The sequence below is a fragment of the Dreissena polymorpha genome, chromosome 2 (genome assembly GCF_020536995.1).
Source record: "Dreissena polymorpha isolate Duluth1 chromosome 2, UMN_Dpol_1.0, whole genome shotgun sequence".
Lineage (NCBI taxonomy): Eukaryota > Metazoa > Mollusca > Bivalvia > Myida > Dreissenidae > Dreissena > Dreissena polymorpha.
Window position 1 is genome coordinate 37,020,069 of NC_068356.1, and position 15,797 is coordinate 37,035,865.

A 15,797-nucleotide genomic window follows, 5' to 3' on the forward strand; every position below is an offset into this window, starting at 1 on the left:
AATTTTAGTAATATTAATACGATTTAACCTTCGCATAAAAATGTAATTTTAAACATATAACCAAGTTTCATCCGGATTGAGGCATAAATGTGGCCTCTATAAAGTAGTTAAATGTTTATCTATGATTCGAACAATCGACCAACCTGGTAGGTTTTGGTTGCAAGTGACCCAAATTAAACTCTGCCTGGATATTGTGAAGATAGACATTTCAACCAAGTTTCTACTAGATGGAATAATACACGTGGCTTTCAGATGTGAGACAAGGTTAGTCTAAGATTTGATCTGGTGACCTAGGTTTTTGGATACATATGACCCAGCTTCGAATTTGGTCTTTATATGTCAGGATAGATATTTTGACCAAGTTTCAACAAGATTGCATGAAAAATGCGGTATCTAGAGTATTAACGAGCTAACAATTGACAACAAACATAGCATTAATAGGTTGACATAATAGCTGAGATAAAAAATATTGATATTGGGACATAATAAACCTTAATTCGTGCAGAAATGTTTAAGAACTAAACAAAAGAAATGGAACAATATAGAAGTAAGTTTCTATATAAAGCCCTGCGGATTATTGTTGTTATTGCTTTTCATATATATTTGAATATAAAATAAAACACCTAGTGCATTTCCCTTATATTGCACGTTCAAATTGTATGGGATCATTTAATAATGCTGATGAAAAAGATATGCGCCGCCCGGGAATCGAACCCGGGTCGCAAGAATGGGCATCTTGCATGATACCACTACACCAGCGGCGCCGATGTCTTCAAATACTTGTAATTAAAGACACAACAACATGTTTTTATATAATTTTATTCGGCGTTAGCTGTATACGCCAGCTTTTCACCTTAGCCTGACCTTTGTTAGTGTCCAAAAGAATTCAAATAATACTTCCCGCGGCCAAGTACAGATGAATACACTTCATTGACTGCATTGGCTGATTTGAGAATACGACCAGAACATTGGAAACATGTCCGCTTCTTTGTAACACTGTTTTACTGCGTGTTCAGCATGAAACAATTATATATCTAATTAAAAGGCTTTTTTAATAGATAGAACAGTTTTACACTCAATCTCGACATCAATACAGTTTGTGCGCCCACCTTTTATTTTCAGAAGATTTTCAGAGCGAGAACTTTTGCACTTAAAGGCTATGTTCTCATATTTAGTACTAACTTCCATATTCCTGTCAACATGTTAACATGTTAAAGTATAGAGAGCAGTGGAAGCGAGGACTCACTTTAATGCATTGCATTTCAACTCGCGAGGTATATCGGGTCAATTTGCGGCCACTGTGTGTGAATGTCAGAGTTTACATACAGGTCATCGCTGCGTCTCTACCCTATGTGCTGATCGGAGTTCGCGGCCAGGAAAATAATCGTTACATAATAAAGACGCTATAGCGCGAACTAGGTGAACTGGAATTTTCTTTAGACCAGACAGATGTTAAATGAAGATATCCAGCGATATCATATGGTATGTCAATAATATATTCTTAATGTGTTTTACAACAATACCATGATAAATATTATTTTTAATTAATTTAACAAGAATTATGCCATCATATTGACTAATGAATTTGACTAATGAAGTAAGCATGAGCGCAATGATTCTCGATACTGTTAATAATCGAATCAAATAGCAACGCCAGACAAACCACTAAAACAAGTTTGTTCGAAGAACGCGCGTATAAATATTTAAAATATGTACGGATACTTCGCGTGTGGCCGATTGACTCATATGTTTTAATTTCACTTCCATTCTTCTTTTGGTTTTTTGTTTTGTTTCTATACGTTTATGACCAGCAATATGTAATAATGTAAAATAAGCCGCGAAAACTCCGCGTATCATTCCGTACTGCGTTTGCTGCAGCTAAGAACTGCACAGAAAAAGACATTCGCTATCTTTGATCTCATTCGTTGAAGTCTTTACCTTTCATTAACTGCAACCACAATCAACGCCGTATATCTTTTTTAAAGATATTTCTTGGTAATATTAACACGATTTGACCTCCGCATAGAAAATGTAATTTTTAACGTATAACAAAGTTTCATCCGGATTGATCCATAAATTTGGCCTCTATAGAGTAGTTAAAATGTTTATCTAAGATTCGAACAAGTAACCAACCTGGTAGGTTTTGGTTGCATGTGACCCAAATTAAACTCTGCCTGGATATTGTCAAGAAAGACATTTCAACCAAGTTTCTACTAGATGGATTAATAAATGTGGCTTTTAGATATGAAATAAGGTTAGTCTAAGATTTGACCTGGTGACCTAGGTTTTTGGATACATATGACCCAGCTTCGAATTTGGTCTTTATATGTCAAGATAGATATTTTGACCAAGTTTCAACAAGATTGCATGAAAAATGCGTTATCTAGAGTATTAACGAGCTAACAAGTGACACCAAACATAGCATTACTAGAATGACACAATAGCTAATATTGCGTTAGCTGAGATAAAAACTTATCGATATTGGGACATAATAAATCTTAATTCGTGCAGACATTTTTAAGAACTAAACAAAAGAAATGGAACAATATAGAAGTTAGTTTCTGTATAAAGCCCTGCGGATTATTGTTGTTATTGCTTTTCATATATTTGAATTTAAAATAAAACACCTAGTGCATTTCCCTTATATTGCACGTTCAAGTTTTAAGGGATCATTTAATTATGCGGATGAAAACGATATGCGTCGCCCGGGAATCGAACCCGGGTCGCAAGAATGGGAATCTTGCATGATACCACTACACCAGCGGCGCCGATGTCTCCAAATACTTATAATTAAAAAAACAACAACATGTTTTTATAAAATAATTTTAGTAATATTAACATGATTTGACCTCCGCATAGAAAATGTAATTTTAAACATATAACCAAGTTTCATCCGGATTGATCCATAAATGTGGCCCCTATAGAGTAGTTAAAATACTTATCTAAGATTCGAACAAGTGACCAACCTGGTAGGTTTTGGTTGCATGTGACCCAAATTAAACTCTGCCTGGATATTGTCAAGATAGACATTTCAACCAAGTTTCTACTAGATGGAATAATAAATGTGGCATTCAGATATGAAACAAGGTTAGTCTAAGATTAGACCTGGTGACTAGGTTTTTGGATACATATGATCCAGCTTCGAATAGGTCTTTACATGTTAGGATAGATATTTTGAACAAGTTTCAACAAGACTGCATGAAAAATGCGTTATCTAGAGTATTAACGAGCTAACAATTGACAACAAACATTGCATTCATAGGTTGACACAATAGCTGAGATAAAAACTTATTGATATTGGGACATAATAAATCTTAATTCGTGCAGAAATTTTTAAGAACTTAACAAAAGAAATGGAACAATATAGAAGTAAGTTTCTATATAAAGCACGGCGGATTATTGTTGTTATTGCATTTCATATATTTGAATATAAAATAAAGCACCTAATGCATTTCCCTTATATTGCACGTTCAAATTTTAAGAGATCATTTAATTATGCTGATGAAAACTATATGCGTCGCCCGGGAATCGAACCTGGGTCGCAAGACTGGGAATCTTGCATGATACCACTACACCAGCGGCGCCGATGTCGCCAGATGCCTATAATTAAAAAAAGAACAACATGTTTTTATAAAATAATTTTAGTAATATTAACACGATTTGACCTCCGCATAGAAAATGTTATTTTAAACATATAACCAAGTTTCATCCGGATTGAATCATAAATGTGGCCTCTATAGAGTACTTAAAATGTTTATCTTAGATTCGAACAAGTAACCAACCTGGTAGGTTTTGGTTGCATGTGACCCAAATTAAACTCTGCCTGGATATTGTCAAGATAGACATTTCAACCAAGTTTCCACTAGATGGAATAATAAATGTGGCTTTCAGATATGAAACAAGGTTAGTCAAAGATTTTAGGTTTTTGGATACATATGACCCAGCTTCGACTTTGGTCTTTATATGTCAGGATAGATATTTTGACCAAGTTTCAATAAGACTGCATGAAAAATCCGTTATCTAGAGTATTAAAGAGCTAACAATTGACAAAAACATAGCATTACTAGGATGACACAATAGCTAATATTGCGTTAGCTGAGATAAAAACTTATTGATATTAGGAAAAAATAAATCTTAATTCGTTCAGAAATGTTTTAGAAAGCAGGTGACGTCGTCGCGAATAGTCGAGTTAAGTAGACATCCATTGTTATTCATATATTTAAATATTAAATAAGTCAAACCTGAATTGCATATGTCTTCTTATTATCAAAATATTTACATATACAATACGATCACCGAGACCCTGACTGTCATATATAAATGTTTTCTGATTCAATTTTTTTGAATGTCGCTAGAAAAGAAAGGTATAGAGCACGGCGGATTAGTTTTGTTATTTCTATTCATATATTTGAATATAACATAAAACCCAGTGCATTACTCTTATATTGCGCGTTCAAGTTCATGCAATTATGCTGATGAAAAAGATATGCTCCGCACTGGAATCGAACCCGGGTCGCAACAATGTAGAAGTTAGTTTCTATATAGAGCACGACGGAATTGCAATTCAGTAACTCGAGTCTTATCTAGCGACGTTTCAAGATAGCAGGTGACGTCGCCGCGAATATTCACGTTCGATAGACGTCATTATAATTGTTGTTATTGTTATTCATATATTTTAATATGACATAAGTCAAACCTGCATTGCAAATCTCTTCCTATTATCAAAAGATTTACATCTACAATACGATCGCCGACACACTGACCGTCATTTTAAATGTTTTCTGATTCAATTTCTTTGAATGTCGCTAGAAAAGAAAGTAAGCGAGTTACTGAATCGCAATTCCGATGAACTCTATATGGATATCAACTTCGATATAGTTCAATATATTTTCTTGTTTGATCTAAAATTTTATGCACTAATTTAGAATTATTACTCAATCTAAGTATTACTCGTATTGTTTCAATTACTTGTTTTTGAAACGTGTATTTTTTTTAACTGTTAGGAGCCGATGCGTCAATAGCACCGCCGGGGTAATTTTATAATGCAAGATTCCCATTTTTGCGACCCGAGTTCGATACCCGGGCCGCGCATATGTTTTTCATGCGCACAATCAAAGATCGTACTTGTGTAGAACTAGCAAATTCGCCGAAATTATCATGGATAACACTTACGTTTTATCTTAAGCAATTGTTCCTCGGTTCAATTATTGGTTCCCGTTTGTGCCATTGAAATAGGCTTTTGTGGCGTATGTCATTAACATAGCGGAGTTTGGTGGCCTGAGACAATAAAGGTCAGATCAGATCCTGTGTTAATTACTAGGCTGAACAGTTTGTTTGTTCTGTTTAAGGCGATGTAAAACAAAGAAATTAAATCGAGGGATTTTAAGTGCCAAGTTTTTAATGCGTTTAGAGAGTGCGAAAGATTCGAGAGGTTGCCTTTACTAAAAGGAAGGTGCCTTCACAACATTTCACAACAAACCATTTTGTGGCGACATGTACATGATGGGTATGACCGTAGATACTATGAGTAATTTATTTATAACTGGTGGGCATGTCATAAAATCTGCTGTTTTACTGTTTATTGTGTCTTAACATCTAACCATGTAAATAATGTAGTGATACCTCTGACGTCCTGTTGGACATCGTGACCGCCAGACGTTCATTCTTTCCTGTAATCAGCCGCAGACTAGAGGATCATGCAGCTGACACTGCCTCTCATTATATTGCAGATGTCTCATTTGGTACATTCCTATACAATGCTATTAAAGGCTTTATGAATAAAATAATGGACCATGTACAAACCACATGCAATTACACAACTTACTTTTCTGCAGAAGTGCGTAATCCCGTGACCGTAATAATATATTTTTGTCTGATTCATGGTATTACTTAATGGTTCACCCGGAATCATCCAACGTCGCTTGAAAAGAAAAAGGCTCCGATATGAAACATCGGCAACACACGAACAATACGCGAATAAAAATCATCTGCACGACCTATACTGTTAAGTTAACACTTTAAATACGTCTTAACAAACGCATATTTTGCACATTTGTGTGCGTAACATGATCGACACGTCGGAAAGATATAAGAAGTATGTATGGTTTCATATGCGATACCGGTCCTATATACATTATTTGCCACCGATATGCATATACTACGCTGAGGAAATCATCCGAGATATAGAAATCATGTCGGATATCGAACGACTGTAAGCTTGCTTGTTATTTGACAGAATCGAAACGTTCTTGGTACACATGCTGAATACAAATAGACTCTTCATATAGTGTCTAAATAATTACACTAATTAAAGATTTATATGTACGTTAAACTACCAACAAACATTTGTTTCGTAAAATTTCAATTTCAAGAAATGGCACTCGACAGAATACATTAATTAATCATTTACATGATATAGAGGATTTTTGTTCATGTCAGTGTAAGATCGTTTGTTATTTCACGTGTGATCATAGAAAATATTATTTTTCTATGATCACGAGTTAAATCGATCTTTCACTTACACATTTTATGTTTCTTTTATTCCCTTTTTTCAAGAAAATAATTATCAGCTGTTTCCCTTTCGTTGAAAAGTTACCATTTCTCTCGTGGCGTGCCTCAATACATTTCAAAACACAAAATGACGTCATTAGTGTGATTAGCGAAATCCTCCAGTTAGGCCTAAACTCTTTTACAATGTATATAAACGGTGAAAAAGCATAAAATAAAAAGAAAATTCGTTGGATTCGGTGGAATGTCGATTTTAATTCACTCGTGATCATAAAAAAATATATATAATTATTTATGATAATCTAAAAATAGAAAAAGGTGTTTCGAAAATTTGTTATTTTCACCGCTGAAAATAACAATTTGTTTATTTTCACTGCTGTTATTTCACTGCAGAAATGTCATATTTTATAATTAGGTATGAGAACAACGACTTCTTTTTTAGGAACAAAAAGTAAATTGATTAAATGTCCGAAGGACAAGTATGTGCATTACATGTTTTTTAAATACAAGTGGCTGTCGTCAAAATTTAAATGTATGTTTAATATTTTCAGTGAAGCCATATAAGGTAAAATGTTCCGGCTCCTTGAATGCTACGTTTAACAACGAACCATTTACGTCTAAGCAAGTTGCCAGAGTATCACACAAGGAACGTTTCTATGCGATGATGCAATGTTGCCGAAATCCAAAAGTGGCTCTTGAGCAGTTTTCAAAATGTTCCGTATTTCCATAAAACGAAAACATGTTGTTGCTCACAAAGAACATTTGCTCGGTCGTATGAGTTGGAAACGCACTAACATTTCCGGTAGTATCCGTTTTGGTTAGGCGCCATGAAGTTGGTGAACGTGGACGATGCTGCAGTAGGTATGAAGTGTAATACATTTTATTTAATGCTTTCCGGTAGTTTATAGAGGAATATCAGTGAATTAAAACTGATAATTTCACTGTTTCAAACAGTGAAAATTATCAGTGAAAATTATCGATTATTTTCACTGTTTACTGTGAAATGGCGTCATTTTTTTGACGAAATGACGTCATTATCCCAGCGAAATTCTTTAGTTAAACTCTTTAAGAATGTATATAAACTGTGAAAAAGGCATAAAATAAAAAGAAAATTTGTTGGATTTGGTGGATTATCGATTTTAATTCACTCGTGATCATAGAAATAATATATTTTCACTCGTGGCTGCGCCACTCGTGAAAAGATTATTTTCTATGATCACTCGTGAATTAAAATCGATAATCCACCGAATCCAACAAATATCCTCTATATATTGGTCTTACTCTGCTTACTTAAGCTTTCATCGTAGAATTGACGGACGTGTACTAGTAATTAAACAAGAATATACTGAGAAGTCAGTTCCATTGTGGTATTTAATAAGCCTAACTCAATTATCGAGGTCTTCTTTAATGTTTTTAATTTGATCATTTTGCCAAGCTTAAATTTAACTCCATGTTAAATTATTGTATTTGAAACGCGGTAAAATGGACATGTTGAGCAAATGAAGCTCATAATACAATTCAATAAAAGGCATGTCAGGTTTCTATAGTTTGAGCTATTCCTAAAGATTCAGCCATCCCCATGTTTGCAAAAATAGTTATTATACTTGTTGAGGTAATACATTTATCTTTATATAGAAATTATATGACATATATGTTGTTTTTCTCAAAAACAATATTCGATTTTGCATTTAAACATAAAAATAATTTTGGTAGTTGTAATGCAAAAATTACATTATGGTTATGCAAAGAATTGTGTGAGGGGTTGATATGATGCCTTCCTATAGCCGACAAGTATTTTGTTATAAAGAAACATTTTCGCATTTGCTAAACCTATTTCTTAAGATATTCCTTTGTTAAAAGTTATATAGAGTTATTTTTTTTCATGTGTAATTCTCATGCTATATTTATATATATACGATCAGCCATAATCGGGCCAAAAATTAACAGAGATCTAAGAGAACACGTTAAAAAAATAACGTTTGGTCAAAAATAATTAAGAACATGTCATATTTTCATGTATATACCATAAAAACGATTGCTCGGTTGAGAGGTTCGTACCACCGTAATTCACTTCTTTCAAACACCTGATATATATTGATATTTTCCAAAATCAGTAGGGTGCTTATGTAAAGCGAACTATTACACTGTATTGTGTTAAATAAACAAATCAAGAATAATACATATTTTCTACTTAGGAAAATTGTATATTGATATAAAATTCCTCTTTGGCCACATCACAATATGTGTTATACGTAATGTTTTCATAAAAATATAAAACTAAAGGTGATGTAAGTAAATATTAAATTTGCAAACCAACGAGTTGACAATTACCATATCAACGTAATGGTCCAGGAATACCAATAATGATAAAACAACAATACAAAGCCACAAATTGTTTAATATATGGTTCGTATTGGCGTAGAAGTAATAGAAGTAGTAGCAGTACTAGTCGTGATAGTAGTAGTTCTAACAGTTGTTGTTGTTGTTGTTGATGTTGTAGTAGTAAAAGCAGTACTGTACATAATTGTTATAGTAGCCGTTGTTGGAGTGGTAACAGTAGTTAGGTTTAGCTTGCTAACGTGGTAGAACGTTGGACGACAAATCCGAGGAGAAATTGCTTCTGTTGCCATTTTCACTCTCATTCTGGGTCAAGTCATGCTTTGTCAGTTACTTAGTTTAGTAAATGCACTTAGAACTGGTAAATCAGCTTACCCTGGAAGATTCTAAGAACGTTTTCTGACCTCTGTGATTTGACTAAATTACTATTGAAAACTGCAAAAGATTAAAATATACAGGAAAGTAGTAGTTGCTGTTTTGGATGTAGACGTCGTAGTAAAAGTACTAAAACATTATAGGTAGCAGATGTGGTAGTAGTTGTTGTTATAGCAATAGAAGTAATTGTATCAGTAAGTAGTAGCTTAGTTGAAGTAATTATTTCCTTTGAAGTTTTAGATACACAAAATCACAATTTTTTTTAATAATGTACATAAGTAGATTTTTTTTTGTCGCAAACCCTTGCAAAGATTATATTTTTATTCGTTGGTCAAATAATATATTATTGAAAATATACTAAACATTTTATGAAAATGTTGTGGGTTTTCATAATAGTTCGTCAAATTGTCGTGAACAACATCTGGTCATCATAAAAAGGTATGAGCGGAAACATAATTGGAGTTTTTAAAGCTTATTATCAGGGCAGCATTTGAAAGCTGAAATCGCGCTTGGAAAGAAGTGCGTTTAAATACGCAAACGTTTCCTCTTCAAAAGGCTTACATGTAATTTAATAATATTTTGTTTAAGTTTGACATTAAGCATTTGGTCTTTGACAAAATCAGAGGGTTTCGGCGTATCAGAACGACGATCTGGGACTATGGCATGAATGATCGTAATTCGTCTGCAACCGTCTGGAGCCTTCCGCATCTTGATAATGAGCTTCTGATAAAAGCGCAAATAAAAAACGTCGGCATCTTAAATGTAAGCGTCTTTTATTTGGACATTGAATTTTAAACTCGTGACGATTTCGGGAACTTCAGCTAACCATTCCCAACCCTTATTAACGTTCTGGAACACTGAATCAGGAACTTTATGGTTTAGTCATTTTTAAAAATAGAAGCAGTACAAAATCTCCATAACTTCCTAGTATATCTGAGAAACAGTGCACTCGTCATCTTCTCGAAGCTTTCTGCTGTCATTCCGCATCATTCATGATCAGATAGGGTGGATTCAACAGTAAAAAGCATTGCTTCAAGTGTTTTAGAAGATTCCAAGTCAATAGCCAAAGGAGTTCATAACATTCCAAACGATTGCGAATATTTTTCCCGAACTCTCGAACCTGTCTCGACTAAACTATTCGGTATTTACATTTAATTATCTATAAAATGTTGATGCTGAATTGCTTTTAATGAGATTTTGCACAGTAGGTTGAAGAAGGTTGCGGAAGGTTGCAGAAGGTTGCAGAAGGCTTTTGTTAACCACTCGGGTTCCTAGCGGACTTCAGGTTTTAAAGGCCTTGTCTGTGTGGTAAAGATGGTTTCGATCCCCACTGTAGTAGCATTCTTTACATCTCCCTCAAAGACAAAACTGGTTCTGGGCCCAGGAAACGGACTCGAGAGCTTTAAAATACGCATGAGGGTTTCCATGTAATCGAGTTGAAATAGGTTTAAACTAAAGATGGGGGAGTTTTGTTCACTTTTTTGTCGCTAAAGCGGAACATTTTTCTTACCGAGTAGGTTTTTAAGTGTTCCATGGCCATTTTATTTCGTTGCATGATAACATCATTTTTGTTGACAGGTAAATAACGAACTTATACAAAAGTTACTGAAGGGGATAATCGCCGAAATATGGTTTGACCTTTAAACAAAGAAAAAGGTTACTTTCTGTGTACAAATATATTCAATATCGGACGCAGTATCCGAATGACTTTAATAGATTGGTGTTCTGTTATAGTACAACATACTTTATTTTGCGTAATCGTTAACAAAATGTTCACGCACATATTAATTTTAAGTCAAATTACTGTTTAATGAGGATTTCAGTAAACATTAATGAACACCAGTTAATCCAATTGTTTTGGTTTCACACACGTGTTTATTCAATGTTAATAACCCATACACAATTGATAATGTCCATGCATCAGTCTCTTCTACAGGTGGAGTCCTCCTCTATTAGATGTTTCGGCGCTATTTACGACATCTTCCGGAGGTGACCGGTCGAGGGTGACCAAACCTCGACCAGAGACTGATTAGCTGTCCACTGTTGTTCTCTCATCTGTCATAACCATTTTGAGGCTGATTCTGCTTGCCTAAAGACATCTGTTATCGCCCGTCTCCTTGCCATTCCAGTGATGCAAAGTACTCCGTAGGCCTTCCAGACTGACTGCCCGGCGAAGCCCCGACTGCCAACCTCGACAGGTAAGTCCCAGGTCCTCCATCCTTGTTGCCGGCACTCACCAAGTAGCGGCTGGTATTTGGCCTTCTTTCTCTCGTGTGCTTCCTCCATTCGCTCTTCCCATGACACTGTCAGTTCCAGAAGCAATAGCTTCTTCGTTGCTCTTGACAGCAACACCACATCAGGACGTAGAGTGGTTTCGGCGACGTCTGGTGGGAATTTCAGCTGCTTCTTCAGATCTACCATACGTTCCTGGTCACTCGTTGAAGCTAGGATGCCTGGATTTGTAGACCTGTTGTTGCTTGGTGCTGATCCACCGTTTTAACGACATTGATAAAGGTTGGCCTTCTCTGCATTGATGGCTTCTTTTTTTCGTGCAACATCAAGGCTTGCTGCAATCTGGCTGAGGATTTTGTCGTGCCGCCATCAGTGCCTCTCGTAAGTGCTGTTCTGCAAGAAGATAGGATGTGCTCTAGGTTTGCTGGCCTATTTGTTTCAACGGAACTCTGTATACAATAAATGTAGGCACATCATGGTTTATGTTCTATATTGTTGTCGGAGAGGGAATTAAAATAACAATATTTTATTTTGATATGAAATACTCATTTGAGTGAGTTTTAGTATTCGCAGTTGTTGTTGCAGTATTAGTAGTAGCAGTTGTCGTTAATGGTATAAGTGATAGTTGCCATGTCTTACACGCGCAAACACTTGTTTTATTTACTCTTCATTTCATTCAATCAAAACGTTTTAAAAAATGTTATTATTTCCGGTTTCGCTTAAACTTTCACAACATTTAATCATTTCCGTGTTTTTCTTTTTAAGAAGAACCTGTAATGTGAACTCATATCATCATACTTATTTACTTTAATTAAATGCTTGTTTTTTCACTCGTAAGATGTGCTCTATTATATTTTGTTCCTTTATATATGTTGCTTGTGCATTCACTTTCCCAACATATCATTACAAATGAACGCAAATTGAAAATAAACATCTCTCGCATAAATATATTACAAACGTACCACACAATTGAATAATTTTAAATTAAACATCTTATCAACTTTTGTTACACTTAATATGTACAAACATTGATATGGCAGACCGATATTTTGACAAATTTACTTAATACATAAAACATATTGTTATAGATGCACTAACATGTATCTGGTACTGACCTTTATGCATGAACAATTTTTAATACAATTACGCTGAATATATCAGATTACGTACTAGAAGCGATTTAAATCAATTGAAGCGTAAGTATACCGTTCTGATCTCATCTAACTCGTACAAAACTTTCACGAACGAAACCATATGCAAGTTTCGAAAAAGATCATGAATATTTTTAAGGTAATGGTTATTCAAGAGTGCCAGGTATGGTTCTCGGGCTAATATTGCATCTACAATTTGCAAACAACAACAACTACAACTCTTACCGTATGTGTTTTTTTTTCATCGTTAGAGCTGAATGAGTTCCACGTGGGGCGCAAATTGGGCATTCAATTTACGATTTAAATGGCTTACGATTTCAAGAGTTCTGTAAACTTTTTAAGATAAAGAAAACATTTGCTTTGAATCGAGTTTTCGCAATTTTTACAAATGCGCTGAATCACAAATACGCAAAATTCAAATTTTTTTTCCTAATGATGATACACATTGATTGGTACCCAGGTGCGCAGGTTTGATGTTAATCTTATTTCACTTAACATTCACTTCAATGTATTTTATTGGTTTACAGTCAACTCGTACCTAAGTCAACTCGCACGGTAGTCAACTCGCACGTTTTTGGTTAACTCGCACGGAAGTCAACGCGTACCAAAGTCAACTCGCACGGGTAGTCAAAATATTGATGTATTTGTGGATTCTAAATAAGTTATTTATGCATAAAACAAATGAGAAATACTTTCAGAGTTTAGTTCAATGCTTTTTAATGAAAAATATTCACAAAATAAAAAAATAAAAAAAATCACAAAATATTGTTTACACAATGGTAACGTTATCGGCACATAATAACAGACATTTTAAGTACTTTTATGTATTTTTTAACTATTATTTTAAGTTTTAGTTCATTATTAACACACATTATCAAAGCTTTATATATGTACACAAGTATAGACATACATCTATATACTTTTATTTTAATATTTATTTCAATATATTTACACACAGTATCATAGCTTTACAATATGTACACAAGTAGACATACATCAACATACTTTTCTTTTAATATTTATTTCAATATTGACATACATTTACAAAGCTTTACAATATGTACACAATGAGACATACATCTATATTTTTTTTTTAAATATTTACACACATAATCAAAGACCCCCTATCAGTAATAGCCTTATCTACTCCTCGATAATCAGTACCCTCATCAGCTCTGAATGACTGACAGATTATCTGTTTATTGTAATTTTAGTGGTGAGAAATAGGGTATTGTTACTGATTAGGTGACAGCTGTTTTCAATATCTTTCATAGCTCATTAAAAGAAAAAAATATAAGCTTATACAAAATTTATAACAATACAATAGAACTTAGAATACAAATAATTTAAAAACAAAAAACATGAACGCGGAAATAGAGCTCTACATAGACTTTCCACTATTATAAATCAACACGCGAACAATTAAACGTATTTGAATTAATAATTGCAAATTACATATATTCCGATATTGGTTAAAAATGCTTGGATCGAGTGATAACAGTATCACAAAAACAAACTTTCATCTACGATACAAATAAACAACGTTTATTAAATAACTTCAAGCAAAGCTGGTATATTGAGAAAAACTGGTATATTGAGATAACTACTTGACTTTAAGACAAATCAGAAATAAGAAATACAACACATCACAAACACGATTTCGATTATCGTCACATTAATTAGAAATCTAAAGAGATCGTTATAAAAATCATAATACGCGAAAATAGAAAATGTAAGTTTTGCAACGGACACGCTATAGAAAATGAGCATCACTTTCCACGTGTTTGACATTCTACTGCAGTCTGCAAATAGGCTTTTTCTTAAGTTATGAAATATTATAGTATACAATGATATGAATGGTACTTACCGGTTTCGCATGTGTTCGATGTTGTCATTTTGGCAACTATCGTATTCAATTGCTTGCTGCCTTGGACCCACATCCCTTGAACACAATAAACACGGATAATCCATCACAAAAACCGCATGAATTCACTATACGTATGTATTCCGTGGCACATATATGTTGATAATGAAAACCTATTCTTAATTTAGTCGAGTTATATACATAACTAAGATCTATTATGAAATAACCGCATGAAACAAACATCAACTTATTTTCGTTTTAATTTTCTTTAATTTAACTTACACCTGATTATAAAAGTAAAACTTTTTAATTACAAGCTAAATTAACTTTAATTGAATCGTGCGCGGTATACAACACCCTTTAAAACATTCTCCGTTTTGTGTCAAATATTTAAGTATCAATGATTAATTATCATACCAATTTAGTGTAATTGATTAATGCTTTGCCATTTTAATAATTGTTAGTTGTATATAAAACCTTTCACACCTATTACAAATATTCATATAACCCGTGAAAAACACCGACCACAATTTTAAAGAGCCATTAAATGTGACAACCTTATATTCAGATTATTGAAAAAGGACATAATTATTATTATTTTTACTTATAAACTTCTTATAAACTATTGATCATAGTACATCCTTCATCTATTTCTATAAATTTTTTCGAGGCGTGCGAGTTGACTTCGAAAAGTGCGAGTTGACCAGAATTGCCGTGCGAGTTGACCAAAAATCGTGCGAGTTGACTACCGTGCGAGTTGACTTAGGTACGAGTTGACCGGCACCCATTTTATTTCTTAACCATTGCGTGTTTATCGCAATAATATTGATAAACCATGTGATACAGACGAACACTGTCCCTTTTTGTTCCAAACCAAACATGTCATGGACCGTAAGAACTCAGAATGTGCAACATCGCTGCTACATTTAAAATGTCCGTTGGTGACCGATACAAAGAAGTAGTTTTTATAGGTAAGACATTTGTTTAAATACCTCTCATGGCATTTTCCGAGTGCTGCCTGTCTCGAAGATTTCCGACGTGGACGCTGATAAGGAAAGAGGCATGCTTCCAGAGTATTGTAAATAATAATTTTTAAATTACTAAGGTCCATTTTTAACGCGAGATTACCTTATGCAACTGTTGGCATGTGATGTTAACGAGATCATTGATACTTTGTAATTATAAGAATTTTGTATAGGTGAGTTGTTAAGTGTAAGGATTTGAAATCATAAACTGCGCATACATGTTTAAGTTACAAAACATCACATTAAAAAAGAGAACCTGGAACTATCCGTGCAGTGAACACAATTATGGTACCATTGTTAATATTG

The 15,797-nt window shown here is 34.0% G+C and overlaps 3 non-coding genes across 3 annotated transcripts; all 3 read right to left on the reverse strand.

The window, feature by feature from the left end:
• Nucleotides 1–693: 693 nt before the first annotated feature.
• Nucleotides 694–764, reverse strand: Trnag-ccc (transfer RNA glycine (anticodon CCC)). The gene has a single exon. It is a non-coding gene; the product is annotated as a tRNA-Gly (tRNA).
• Nucleotides 765–2,697: 1,933 nt separating this feature from the next.
• On the reverse strand, nucleotides 2,698–2,768 carry Trnag-ccc (transfer RNA glycine (anticodon CCC)). Its single transcript has one exon. It is a non-coding gene; the product is annotated as a tRNA-Gly (tRNA).
• Nucleotides 2,769–3,513: 745 nt separating this feature from the next.
• On the reverse strand, nucleotides 3,514–3,584 carry Trnag-ccc (transfer RNA glycine (anticodon CCC)). Its single transcript has one exon. It is a non-coding gene; the product is annotated as a tRNA-Gly (tRNA).
• Nucleotides 3,585–15,797: the final 12,213 nt, after the last annotated feature.